Source organism: Dendropsophus ebraccatus, chromosome 9 (genome assembly GCF_027789765.1).
Source record: "Dendropsophus ebraccatus isolate aDenEbr1 chromosome 9, aDenEbr1.pat, whole genome shotgun sequence".
Lineage (NCBI taxonomy): Eukaryota > Metazoa > Chordata > Amphibia > Anura > Hylidae > Dendropsophus > Dendropsophus ebraccatus.
The window spans coordinates 89,578,613-89,592,303 of NC_091462.1; the positions used below are offsets into that span (position 1 = coordinate 89,578,613).

Genomic DNA, 13,691 nt, shown 5'->3' on the forward strand with positions numbered 1-13,691 from the left:
CTCCTGTGTAGCCCATGGCTCGTACCGGCCGCGGCTGCAGCAGCAGGTTTATGCGAAAAAAAATGAAGTTTTATTACCCAGGTGCGTGGCAGGGAGAGGCGGACAGGTAGCCATCTGGGCAGCTCCCCACCCATGTCTAGTCATCGCTCGCTGCCGGTCAGCGCGCTTGGAGGGGATGATTGACAGGGAGAGAGGCCCTCGTTGAAGCTTCTTGTGCTGTCAATCAGGGCGTCCTATTTAATTATATGTGCTTATAGTTAGAGGCGGCGGCATCCCCTCTTGATTGATGGAGTGATGCACCTTTACTGTTGTACAGGTCGCACACCCCTAAGGCCAGCCCTGTAACACTCAGCGATCTTCAGCCATCCGTGGCAACAAATGAGCGCCGATCAGCCAGACTGGTGTTCTTTTGCAGTGCCTCCACAAGGCATGTGACCATACATCATACACAGATATAAACAAATGCACATTACCTAGATGCATACATAGTACATACACGCACAATATGTATAATATGTATATACACACATGATACACAGATATAAAGAAATGCACCTTACCTATATGCATACATAGTACACACACATCATACACAGATATGAAGAAATGCACCTTACCTATATGCATACATAGTACACACACATCATACACAGATATAAAGAAATGCACCTTACCTATATGCATACATAGTACACACACATCATACACAGATATAAAGAAATGCACCTTACCTATATGCATACATAGTACACAGACTTACATACATAGTTCATGTACACAGGTTTACCTCTGGTACAGGAAAGCACCAGGTACAGCTCACATGCTGTCAGATCCAGGAGCTGCTTCAATGCCACCCTGTGCAGGCTGCAGCCCCTCTCCTGCCCCTCCTCCTGTGTCCCGATTGCCAGCAGCAGCACATAGAGCAGATGGAGGCAGCCTGAGAGGGGGTGGTGGTGGAGTGTCCCAGGGGAGTGGAAAGGGGATGCGCTGATTCTGCACACTACATGCTGCTGCCTGTCACCCCGATCACTTCCTGCCTCTGTATAATAAGCCTAAACCCCAAATTACTATATACAGGCAGTAAGTGACCAGGTGACAGGTGTGTGCAGCAGTTCTGGTGAATTATATGTTGTCCTGGAGCTACTAAACAGGGACACCCACCTCATGTTCAGGGGACCACCAGGGGATTCTCCTGCTCCCCTGTGGGCCAGTCCAAGCCTGAATATGCATCTCTTGGAGCGTTCTTTGCTGACAATCTGCCCGTGTAAAAGGGCCCTAAAGTGACTGGTCTGAGCTTGAGCAAAGCGGCAAATGATTGCCTGAAACATGATGTAGACTTATTTTTTCAGCTGATCACGGGTGACAGAATCCAGCATGGATGGCCACATTTTTGTGTTGCTGATATTGTGACTGCTCTAAGTAAAATGTGTGGGGTGCGCTTACTTTGCCATAATTTCCCTATTGTATTGTAGGATATCACAAAAAGTACAAATATCATCACTTTATACATGGGGAAATGGCAACTAAATCAACTGCGGCGACTGCGGTGGCTGTAATGGGGCCACACTATGGACTGAACATCAATGGCATCATTGTCTATTCATGGTGTTACTACAATATAAGTAGAAGTTTCTTCTTCATAGTAAAGCAAACTGCAGAAAAGAAAAATAAAAAGAAGGGGGGGGGGTCATTCTAATTTGTTATATGACCATCTGAATTCTACTCACCCTCCTTATAGTATCGTAACTCATTACTGTCTGTACTGGTTGGTATATTGGATATGGATATATGCTTGCATTTTTCCCACTCACAGATGGTAGAAACAGAGTGAACATCTGTGTCACGTCACATGAAAGTCATACAGGGCTGCTAGGCGCATTTGCATAGATCTACAGGTTTCAGATGGGTTTCTCAGGGCTGTACTAGTTTCCAGAAGTCATCATGTAAGGCAGATGGAGAGGACTTTATTGTCCTGTATGGCTGGTATCACTTAAGGGACTTTTACAGAAGCCGATTATCGTGCAAAAATTGTTAAAACTTTCGAATAATCTTGGCATATGTAAACACTACAAACATACAAAAAAAATTTGTATGTCGATGATCACATCTTTTGAGCGTGACCTCGAATTAATCGCTGTCAAGTCTTTCAGCGTAAACACTCATCGGTCACAGTATATAGATACGAACACACTCACTAATGCAATTATTGTAATTAGGATCGCATTAACGATTTCTGATATTTATCTTTTGTCTAAACGCCTATTGATTAAAAGAAAAAATGATCATCACTTGTTGTTCACTAAACGAGTGATTTATTTGTGCGTGTAAAAGGACCCTAAAAGCTGTTGTAATAGCAGGTTATAATACTTCTGTAGATTGCGCTGTTTTTTTTTTTAGTTGTTTTTTTTTAATCCTTCATTCAAGGTTGTGATGAAACCAGATTATAAATAATTCTCAGATCACCTTGCCCTCCAGATACAGAGATGAAGCCAAAATATTACTTGGACAGTGAAATGCAAACCTGAACTTCGGAAATAGTCCAGGGGTGTAGGGGCAGGCTGGAAAACAAACACACTGACCCAGGTCTACAATGCAGGACAGTGCACCAGGGTCAGAGACAGCCTCCTCTTGTATCAATGGGGACACAACCTCAGTTTGGGGTACTTTAACAGTCAGAATTTTGATGATCTGCCTGAACGGGTTCCCAAATCTTGTAGTATTCATAATATCAGAATACTGCAGGTCATGTCTGGAAAATTGCACTAGAATCCATTTACTACATGGCAACCACATAATATATTATATGCAAATGGACAATGGCTACAAGACAGATGATGATTCATGTGCAAGTAACAGAGCAAAGCAATGAAGAGACTGCGACACTCACCTGAGCACCACAACTCTATAAAACACATGATTGTTAGGAGTCAGACCCCACCGATTTTAAGAATAGGTTGCCAATTCTAAAATCCTGGATAACACATTAACATTAAAGGCATTATTGTTATTCAATATTAGAAAAACATAGTTCATTTCTTAACAAAGAGCCCAGCACTACCCTTGTCCTCAGGTTGTGTGTGGTATTACAACTCACATCTATTCACCTCAATGGAAATTTCTGGAAGCTGTAATACCACACACTACCTATTAATGTAACTGATATGTGGTATCGGGCTGTGCAAAACAAGGAAAATGCCCTTGACCGGTATCAAGAGTCCAGAAATAGTGCGAGAGCTTGTTGTGAACAGGAATACAGACTGGATACCTGGTTTCATGTATAGGATAATCTATGTAAATGACAGAATGAGCCGTCCATAGTATTTGACCTTAATGCAAATATGTAATATTCAGTACCAGCTATGAGATGGCCCAAATACTGGATATAATTAATAATGATAAGAGATATGGGTCACTATAGTATTGTATATTCATTAGGGATGGTAAGAACCTGCCGAGGTTTGGGTTCGTATGAACCAGAATGCTTGGCATCAGATTCCCGCTGTCTGCCTGCTCCGTGGAGCGGGCGGATACAGCGGGAGTAACACCCTGAAAACTGGGATGCAGCCTATGGCTATGGCTGTATCCCAGTTTTCCAGGCGGTCCTCCCGCTGGATCCGCCCGCTCCACAGAGCGGGCAGATAGCGGGAATCATTACCGAGGATTCAGGTTTGTACGAACCCGAACCGAACTCGGTTCGGACCATCCCTAATATTCATACATCACTCAAGACAGCCCACATACATCACTCAAGACACACACACACACACACACACATTATATATATATATATATATATATATATATATATATATATATTATTATTTTTTTTTTTTTTAAATAACATTAATACAGAGGTGGAAAATGTATTTGCTATGTTCACATTTTTAAACATCTCACCATACAACCACTTGACTGTTGCTTAATGGAGTCTGTGAATACTTTAAATAAAGACGGCCATATACCTTCAAAGGTTGTTAGCTGAATGTTTGATCAGCCATCAGCGATCTCTTTCAGTCTCCTCATACAGATTGTTGGTACGGCCAAACATTCATATAAGGGTCACAACATGATTGGCGCATGTTTGCGGTGCTTTTACACAGCAGCAGAAATCTAGCGGCTGGGCTGCATGAACGATATATCATTCATACAGCCGTGGAAACTGACAGCTTGGATTTACATATATCCGTGCTGTCAGTTTCCATATCACACAGCAGTACATACTTATCGCTACTGCTGTGATCCAGCATCCTGTTCCTCCGGCTCAGCCGAGGAATGGGCGTTTTGCTTGTCCACGACTGAGCACTGTAACTTTTATGATTATCGGCCAAAGGAGCGTTTCTTGCAATGTATAGCATACATATCTGAAAGCAATCGGGTCTAGCATCGAATGGGGGAAAGGCAGGAGAGCTCCATACACTGCAGACAGTTTGCCAGTCCCACCAAAGTCAGTGGGTTCAGCCACACTTTGACTAAAGTATATGGGCACTCTAAGTCTATCTGGATTTTAAGAGGATTTCTAAATAAAGACTTTACATTTTACTTGGAGCTGTGGACTTCCACTTTTTACCTATCTTCCCACTACCTGTGGCCAAGCCCAAAAAAGCCCATTACTATTACTGGCTGCTGCAGCTGCCCATCCTCCGCACGCAGAACAGCGGATTCTACTGACAGGGCACCCTGTGTGTCCGGAGCTGAACCCATTTACTGCCTAGAATGGAGCTCCTGCTAGGTATGGTGGAGTGGAGGGGGGTGGAGGACATCCCCCTATATACAATATAGGGATATGTTCCCACTTTGGGAACATATCGGGGAAGGCGGACGTCTCATAACATAGATGGACGTTAATCATAATAATGATTATTAGTGGCTATTTAAAGAGACAGGTGTGTTTGCCTGATATGTTCCCGAAGTGGAACAGTACTGGAGAAGAACAAGACCAGAGAGTGCACCTGTCTTCATGTCTATGCTAGGAAGGGAAAAGGAAGGTATTGCAGGGTGAGTTTGAGGGGAGTGATGTTATTTACATGGGACTGTATGTTGGATAGGGCTTAGGGGAGAAGAGGTATAATATTTACATGGGACTGTATGTTGTAGGAGGCTGTGTGTGAGTGTAATATTTACATAGATCTATATAATGGAGAGTCTGAAGAAGGAGGAGTGGTGATGTTTACTTGGGACTGTATGTTGGAGGAGGCTGAGAGGAGTGACAGTATTTACATGGGACTGTATATTAGAGGATGCTGAAGTAAGGCTTTGTAGGTGGCCACGATGCAGCCATAAAAAGTTCCAGGCAGCATGATGAAACCATTAGCAATTTGGAAACTTTACCAAGACGCTGCCTGCTAACATTACACGGATGTGGAGGCATGGGTGGTTGAGGGGGGCAATAAACTGAATATCTGCCCCAGGTGCAGGAAACCCTCGCACCGCCTCTGATCAGGGACACAGCAAACTGGCAAAAAGGGTAGATGAATTGCAAAACTTTACATGGGGAAGGTTTGTGTATTGCTGACCTGATCTGCCTCTTTAGCCTTTCCCAACTATGCCGTGTGTCACAGCGCCTTCCAGGTCACCAGAGAGATAATATCCTAATAACACAGCGTGATATAGAGCTGAATGAAGCCGCCAGCCAAACCCTGCTGACAAGCCTGACCTCCTCCATTATACACGTCTAGTAGTGATGAGCGAATAGTGAAATATTCGATATTTGTACGAATATTTCCCAGATAGTCGAACGTTCGATCGAATATTCAATCCCATTAAAGTCTATGGGAACAAGTATTCGATTATTGAAAAACATCTATTCGACCACTTGGAGGTCACCAAGTCCACAATGACACCTCAAAAAAAGGGAAGGGGGATTTGAACGCTTATCGAATATTTGGTGTACTATTCGATAATATTTGATACTATCGAATACCTTACTATTCAAATTAATATCTATTTGATCGAACAGTATTCGCTCATCACTAACGTCTAGTTGTACTGAACCATTTTCTGTTTGTTTTTTGTATTGTACCTGCAGCTTTCGGCCTTCACAGAGTCTAGGTCACCTGCACTGAGGTATGACGACAGGTAAGACCACAGGTCCAGCAAAGCGGCCCTATCAGGTACACAGCGTTCCTATTTGGTTGCTTTATTTTCTACTATTGCTCTTGGGAGACTGGCCAAAACTCTAGCACACTATGAGCTATGAATAGAAGTGAAGGTGCTGTGTGTGGTCATAGCATATAACATGTAAGGCCGAGGAGACAGGTAACCTATTACACAGGTTCACTTGTATACAGCAATAGCATAGCAATAGACGGCACACTGCAACAGCATCCTATAGGGGCAGATATAGACAGCGGAGTTCGCTTATGTGTGCAATAACAACATATGGGCTCTGATAGGTCTAAAAGCCCAGTATAGCGACCCTCCACTTCAGTCTCTTACATTATGGACCTCAGTGTGGCTATACAATTTACATGTATATTGGGGCCACCACTGTCACATAATACTTTTGGGGACCCACATCTAGAAATGTATAAATGTAAATGGGATACCTATGACTTTAGCCACATATGCACTGAGACTATTATAGTGTCTTAATTACCATAACACTTGAACCCAATTAGCCTAGCCCTCCCCATTATTACCTCAAGGGCACCTGACCTGTTTATTTTAAATATTCTAACTCAATTTAAAGGGGTTATCCCAACCGCTCCAATACGACTGCTAGGACCCCAACCAACCCAGAACAGAGGAAAATTGAATGAATGGCCTGGCAGCACACAAAGGAGAATTAAAGTAGTGCTGGCCATTCATGTGCACTGCTGCTCCATTCAGTCAGCGAACTCTTGACCTCCATTTTTGGAATTGGTGGGGGTCCTATCATCAATACCCTCACAATCAGCTACTTATACCCCTTACAGTTTATAGAGGGTACATAGCTGATGTTTGGAAAAGCCCTTTATTACACATCAGCTTCTTTTATAGCAGTTTGCCTGGTATAACTCAATCCTCCCCCTTTAAGCCCACCCAAGCTTAAGAAGAGAACCAATAGGAGAGGTTTGTTTCAAACTTTGTAGGAAGCCATAATGGCCAGCAGTTAACTCTTTTCTGCCCCATCCCATTACATTTCCAGTAGCACAGTCCCTTTAAGTGTTGAACAATAAGCACTTGTTATTTTGTACAATCTGGGCTTATGTTATCAGGGTCACAAGTAGTCAGTGTTCTTGTAGTGAGATATCAGGCTGTTCTAAAGTGCTAATATCTATAAGGATCATGCTTCATAAGTACAGGAAGCCAGCAGGACTAATCTTCATACATATGATGAGTGACACTCGATGAGTGAGTGTAGTGGCTGCACTATACTGCTGACTGATCTGCTTACAGTAATACAGTCTCTCAACACCTCTCTGTCCCTGCCACTCGTCTAGATACCATGAGGGACAGGGCCATGTCTCATGTGTAAATCTATGCAGTAAGCCTCTCACCAACCCAAAGCCCCTATTAGATAGCACAGAGAACATTTACTGACTCATGCGAGAAACAGATGAACCCAACACAGTAATCAATAGTGTACATCCAGTCCATTACAATGTGTCACAGTGCAGGCACAGCGGTATACATTCTTTTCTGTTGGTGTATATAGTGAACAGAGCCAATAACAGGCGCTTATGTACATAACCATTACCAATAGAGCGCTGTGTGGATGGGAAGCATGTACATTATAACCCCTCTAATATTTACAGATTTTATATCCCATATTGGTTATATAGTGAACGCGCATACAATCATACATAACTTTATGATCCTGAAGTAGAAGTGGAAACAATCAACAAACAGGTGACATGCCGGTTCTCTATTTTCTGTAGCTGTGAATCATGAACTCAAATATAGTCATAGTCTGATTTATAAACTGTGTCTATACTTATTATAGTGTATATAGAGATTAGTCATGTGGTAGACCCACATAATGAGGAATAGTTATAGGAGGTGTCGAGGTAGTGTCTGTTCTCAGGCCCTGGTATCTAAGAGGCTCCAAAATGCCTTTGCTGCATCAGACACGAGTATTATAAATGGTACATGGGGGACGCTATAGCAGATTTTACCTCCTGAAGCTTTAAGTTACCCTGCCAGTATAAATCATTATAATAATCAATCATCATCATCATGAGGTCAGTCAACAGCCACTTGCTGACAGTTTCCATATAGCACTTGATGTTGAAGGAAATTAAGGTACACAATATATCTACTATGTCTTATTGTGGATGTCACTGGTTATGTCCATGACCAGCCTGTGGACATAACCATGGCAACCAGAATGAGATGAACTTCCATTATAGATAGACAAGAAACAGCACCTGATCATTCAGAATTAACCCTTAGAAGACACCCCCTTCTCCCGTCAGAATTCACAATTGCCTTATATCATGGTAAGGTTGGTGTACGTTCTGGTGTTATCTAAAAATTATGACTGTGGGGGTGGGGGGGGGGGGGGGTCTCTTAGCTTGGACCCCTAGTGATGTTCTAGCTATAGTGGGCCCAGCACTGGTAACTGTCCAGGTATGACTGGTTGATCCTGTTACGCTATAGTTTCAGCCACTGTCAATCCTAAAATTTACTAGTGCCCGGACGCCTTCATTCATTGTATTAGTTGGTCTCCATGACCAATGGATTCTAGTTCTGGACTTTGTGCATTCCCGAGCATCTAGTGCAAAGTATTGACTTTAGCTGAATACAATCACACTGTGCACACAAGTGAGTCATAAGCATGAAGGATTCTATTGTTTATGCCATAAGAACATATCACTTTCCCAAGTAACAAAGCCTTGTTCTCTTCATACCCCGTCTTATAAAGTGCAACTATTTGTATAGGAGAAAGTGATCAGGATAGTCCCACATTGTACATCAGCAGAGCTGACTATCACACTATACCCTCATAGTTCTGTGGTCTGCAGAATAAGGCGCATACATGCACATTACCTACTTGCTCCAGTGCTTTTGGTCTATGCCAGGGATACAGGTGCAGGTGAGAAGCAGGGAGGTAGGTAGCAGGCGGCTGCTGCTGCTGCTGTGAGCCTGGGGATAGTACACGTAGCTTTAGTGCACAGTTAGGGAGGGGGTGGGGTCTGGCAGCATCCCACATGCAAAAACCAAACAAGCCCCAGAAGCTGTTCCAGCTGTGGCACACACTCAGCTCTGCCAGTCGTCCCATTGTAACGCTGCAAGGAAGTGTTCCCATTCTTATTTAGAAAGAACACCTAGGTAAATATTATACATATCTGCACAATGTTACTAAAACAATGCACTGCATTATACTGCGAGACACACAGCGACGTGGAGAACTCTGCAGGATGAGAGGGACTACTCCAACTGCGGGACAATACGGACAAAAGTCAGAGGAGAGGAATGGATGCTGCCTATGTAAGGGCTGTGGTCCATGGCCGGGGGACAACAGTCTATACAAATAGGAAACTTACTTCTAGGGTCTGTAAAAGCAAATTGATGTTCAGTGAGACTATTCTTTTACCCAGAGAAACTTGTAGAGATTATTACGATGTAAAGATAATCACAAGTAAATGTATATAATGTGTTTATATGAGTATCAGAGTTTTAAGACATACTCAGACCAGCCATAACATTAAAACAAGCGGCAATATTAAAACAATGTGCGAATCCCCCTCCCCACCACGACTTCTCGACTGTGCAATAAACATGACCTGTGAAGGTGTCCTGCATGAGTATAGGGAGAGATCTACCAGTCATGGCTGGAGGTGTGGGCAGGAGCCACAGGGACCAATCTGATAACTCAATGCCCCCCCCCCCCCCCCCCCCCCCCGTACCAACTCATCATTCTCTACCAAAAACTATGAAAAACTGACAGACACATTGGGGGAGATTTATCAAAGGGTGTAAAATTTAGACTGGTGCAAACTACCCACAGCAACCAATCACAGCTCAGCTTTAGGCAGTGCTGAAAGGAAAGAGGAGCTGTGATTGGTTGCTGTGGGCAGTTTGCACCAGTCTAAATTTTACACCCTTTGATAAATCTCCCCCATTAGCTTTATTTGGATAGGGGCCTGGGTAGGAGAGTGATTAAAGAGCACAAAGGCTTGAAAAATACAGAGGCAGGCAGAGAGACTGCAGGAGTTTTTGGTGAGCATTATAGCTTTCCCCACCCCCAGTGTTAGATTCACAACTTACAGCTCAGGTTCAATACTGCTCGATAATGTCCTCCATGCTGCTGCTCCTTAAGGTGCACTACAGATATACAGGTAAGCAGGATCCCCTCTTCTGTGTATTTGTGCAGTGTATAGATGACATCATAGTAGTCTACACCTTCTAGCTCAGGGACATGTAAAAAAAAAAAAAAAGCTAGAGATGTAGCATGCAGAGGGGATAATTGGTGAATATGCCATATACAAGTTATATAATGACCAGATAAGTTTACTATAAGATACTGTAAGTAGTGAGGTGCAGGCTCCATGGTTTAGAGTTGTCCTCCAGCTTGTCCCACAGATGCTTGTTTTGTGGGCTTGTTGCTATTTGCCTGACAGCTCAGCCAGAGACGTTTTTTTTCGTGACGCCAGCGCTTGTCCAGCACACAGGTGTGATGGTGGGACCTGCTTTGTGTTTGCAGCTGGCTGTATTCCACAATGGTCGGTGACCTGCCGAGCTGTAGTGGGTCCCTTGGGCTCTTGTCACGGTAGTCCTGAGTGGCAACTGACCCACCGCCACCCACAGTCCAGGGAAAAAAATAACCCAAAGTGTGCGGTTTGTGTGTATGAGTGCCGATGCGTTTGAAGTATGACAGAGTCCCAGTGATGTAAAAATAAAACAGCTTCAGGGTGCGTTCACACCTACAGGACCCGCAGCGGATTTTCTGCTGCGGATCCGCAGCAGATGTGCAGCAGATCCGCAGCAGATTTCATTTAAATAACTGAACACAGCATCAAATCTGCACCATCAAATATGCTGCGGATCCTGTAGGTGTGAACACACCCTTACTGTAGAATTCCCCAATAATACAATACACTTTTGTAAAATAGAGAAATCTCTAACATAGACTTTTAGTGCTGGAACTCGCTTGTGCTTGAGGAGGTACTTACAGAGTTGAGCAGTGGAGAGGTAGTTGTAGCGGTGCTTAAAGAGTTGAGCAGAGGAGAAGAGTTTGTCGAAAAAGCCCCAACCCAGTGTAGCAGTGTACTCTGATTGAACTTTGAAGAAATACCTTTTATAGTGAGAAGTTTACTTATACCTGTGTTGACTATGTCTGACCACCTTGTGCCCTACAGTGTCGAGTTACCCTTCCTAATAGGGTGATACAAGCCTCAGTCATGTTTATCTGGGCGAGTTTCCAGGGGTGTCCCAGTTACCTGCACTGCAAGATAAGATATGTAAACCTTCTTTGGTAGCTTTGTCCTATCCAGGCTAGTTCCTCTTGTGTTTCAGGATACTGCCCTGCACTTTTTAGACTGGTTCACATCGTGGTTAGGGTGTTCCTGGACTCTTCTTCCTTCTTAGTGTTTAGCACTGCATAGTAGATATAGTATAAGTACTGAAAGAACCGGTTGTGTCTAGCTGCATCTGCACACTTTGGTGTCTTAGACTAGACTGACTTTGGTCCCGAACAAGGGTTCTGGCATAAGCCAGGCCCTGGCTTGGCTACAGCAGGGACACTTGCTCTGTTTTTCTTTCTCCCACGAATCGGATAAGACTGAACTGTACTTCCTCCACCAAGTAACTCCTCCTACAGGGGCCTAAAGAGAACTTCTCTGTGAGTGGTGGGAATGAATGTGTGCAAAAGAAAGAGGGAATGCGATGGGTCAGAAGCAGAAAGCACTTCCTATTGATCAATAACAACACATGGTACACATAAAACAGTAACCAATTACCTTCCTCAACTGTCCAATACATAGAAATATATAGACACTAGAGATGAGCGAACCGGGTTCGGGTTCGAGTCCATCCAAACCCGAACTTTCGGCATTTGATTAGCAGAGGCTGCTGAACTTGGATAAAGCTCTAAGGTTGTCTGGAAAACATGGATACAGCCAATGACTATATCCAGGGCCGATTCTGGGGTCTCTGCCGAGTGATGGCCGGCATCGCCCCCCCCCCCCCCAGCCAGCCACTCACCAGTCCCACGCCGCAGCCGGCCCGCGCTCTCTGCTGTCTCCACATCCAGTCAGGTCCCGCAACGTCACCCTGCAGCTGTCACAGACCTCCAGCCTGTGGTGAGTGAGGGAGTGGGGCGATCGGAGGTTCGTGACAGCTGCAGGGTGATGTCGCGGGACCTGACGGGATGTGGAGAGCGCGGGCGACGGGACAGGTGAGAGGCCGCTGTCATTTTTGTTAAGTGATACTTAACAAAAATGAAAGCAGGGGGGACATAATGCCGCCCCCCTGCCGGACCGCAAAATCTGCCGCCTGAGGCGGAAGGCTCACTCCGCCTCATGGCAGAAGCGGGCCTGACTATATCCATGTTTTCCACATAGCCTTAGGGCTTTATCCAACTTCAGCAGCCACCACTAATCAAATGCCGAAAGTTCGGGTTCGGATGAACTCGAGCATGCTCGAGGTTCGCTCATCTCTAATAGACACATAAAAGATACTGGCATCTAGTGGTGAAACTTTAAAGTACCCTTCATCACCACTTAACCTGAAGGAAGGAGCTTTTTGAGAGGTGCACACGAGAGACACAAAACACAGTGGTGGGACACCTCACTTGATCAGACTGAGATCAGAATTTTCAGGATTTGAAGATCAAACCAACACATTATAATATTTTTTATCATGTTCCTCAAACCCTTCCTGAACAAAATCTAATTTTTGCAATGTGGCCTTGGCCACATTAATTTGATGAAAGAAGCTACTGCCATTTGGAAACATCTTTGCCATGAAGGAGTTCATTAAAGGGATTATTCCTGGAAAATGTAACTTTTCCCCTATCCACAGGTGACCGGTGCCTAGAGCATCACCCTGCAGGAAGAAGTATCTCCAGAGGAATAAAAAAAAAAATAAAAAAAATAAAAAAATTTTCCCTCCACCTACCGCATAGGTGTTGCGACCTGGCTGGCCTCGACAAAAGCTCACTTAAGTCAGTTCGGTCACTCAGAGGGGGTGTTTGTCTACCAGGTCCTGAACACCAGGTCGTGAAAATTATTTGGGTGTGAGTCTTTTTAAACAGTATCCCCCCTCCATACAGGGAAGGGATCCTGTATAATACATTGCTCCTTCTCCCCATGTACTATTCAAGGCCTGGTGCCCAAATATACAGGGGTGTGTGTGTGTGTCTGTATAAGCACCAGGCCTTGAACAGTACATGGGGAGGGGGAGTCACAGTTTGCCAAGATGCATCCCCAACTCAATGGGGCCAGATAGAGATGAGTGAACCTACAGTAATAATGGAGCCGGATCTAGTCAGGGGGAGAGGTTTCCCAGGACTGAAGTTAAAAGGCAGCAGGCTGATGAGCTGATTGCAGACTTAAGGAAGTGTTTTGCTTAGTTATTACTGTAAATTTGCTCATCTCTAGGGCCAGAGTACTAAGCAACAATCTCATATATAGGTTTGCTGGTTACTGTCTTCCCTCTCATTGTGCTGAGCACACTGCGCCAGGCCCAGTGAGGAAGGGATTAAGTAGGGATGCACAGCATCCCCAATTAACCCCCAGGTTAAGCAGGGATCTATACGGATCGATACA

At 44.3% G+C, this 13,691-nt stretch overlaps 1 protein-coding gene across 3 annotated transcripts in view; it reads right to left on the bottom strand.

Annotated features, from left to right (window-relative positions):
• The window catches only part of BHLHA15 (basic helix-loop-helix family member a15), a 35,955-nt gene that overhangs the window by 11,029 nt on the left and 11,235 nt on the right, over positions 1-13,691 (bottom strand). Inside the window, exon 1 of one of the 3 annotated variants that reach the window (XM_069981993.1) lies at positions 8,975-9,061. The exons of 1 other annotated variant lie outside the window; for it this stretch is intronic. The gene's annotated coding sequence lies outside the window, so the exon portion shown is untranslated. Of the gene's footprint in view, positions 1-8,970; positions 9,062-13,691 lie in introns of those variants that run through there. One more of the 3 variants, XM_069981991.1, reaches the window with a different exon arrangement.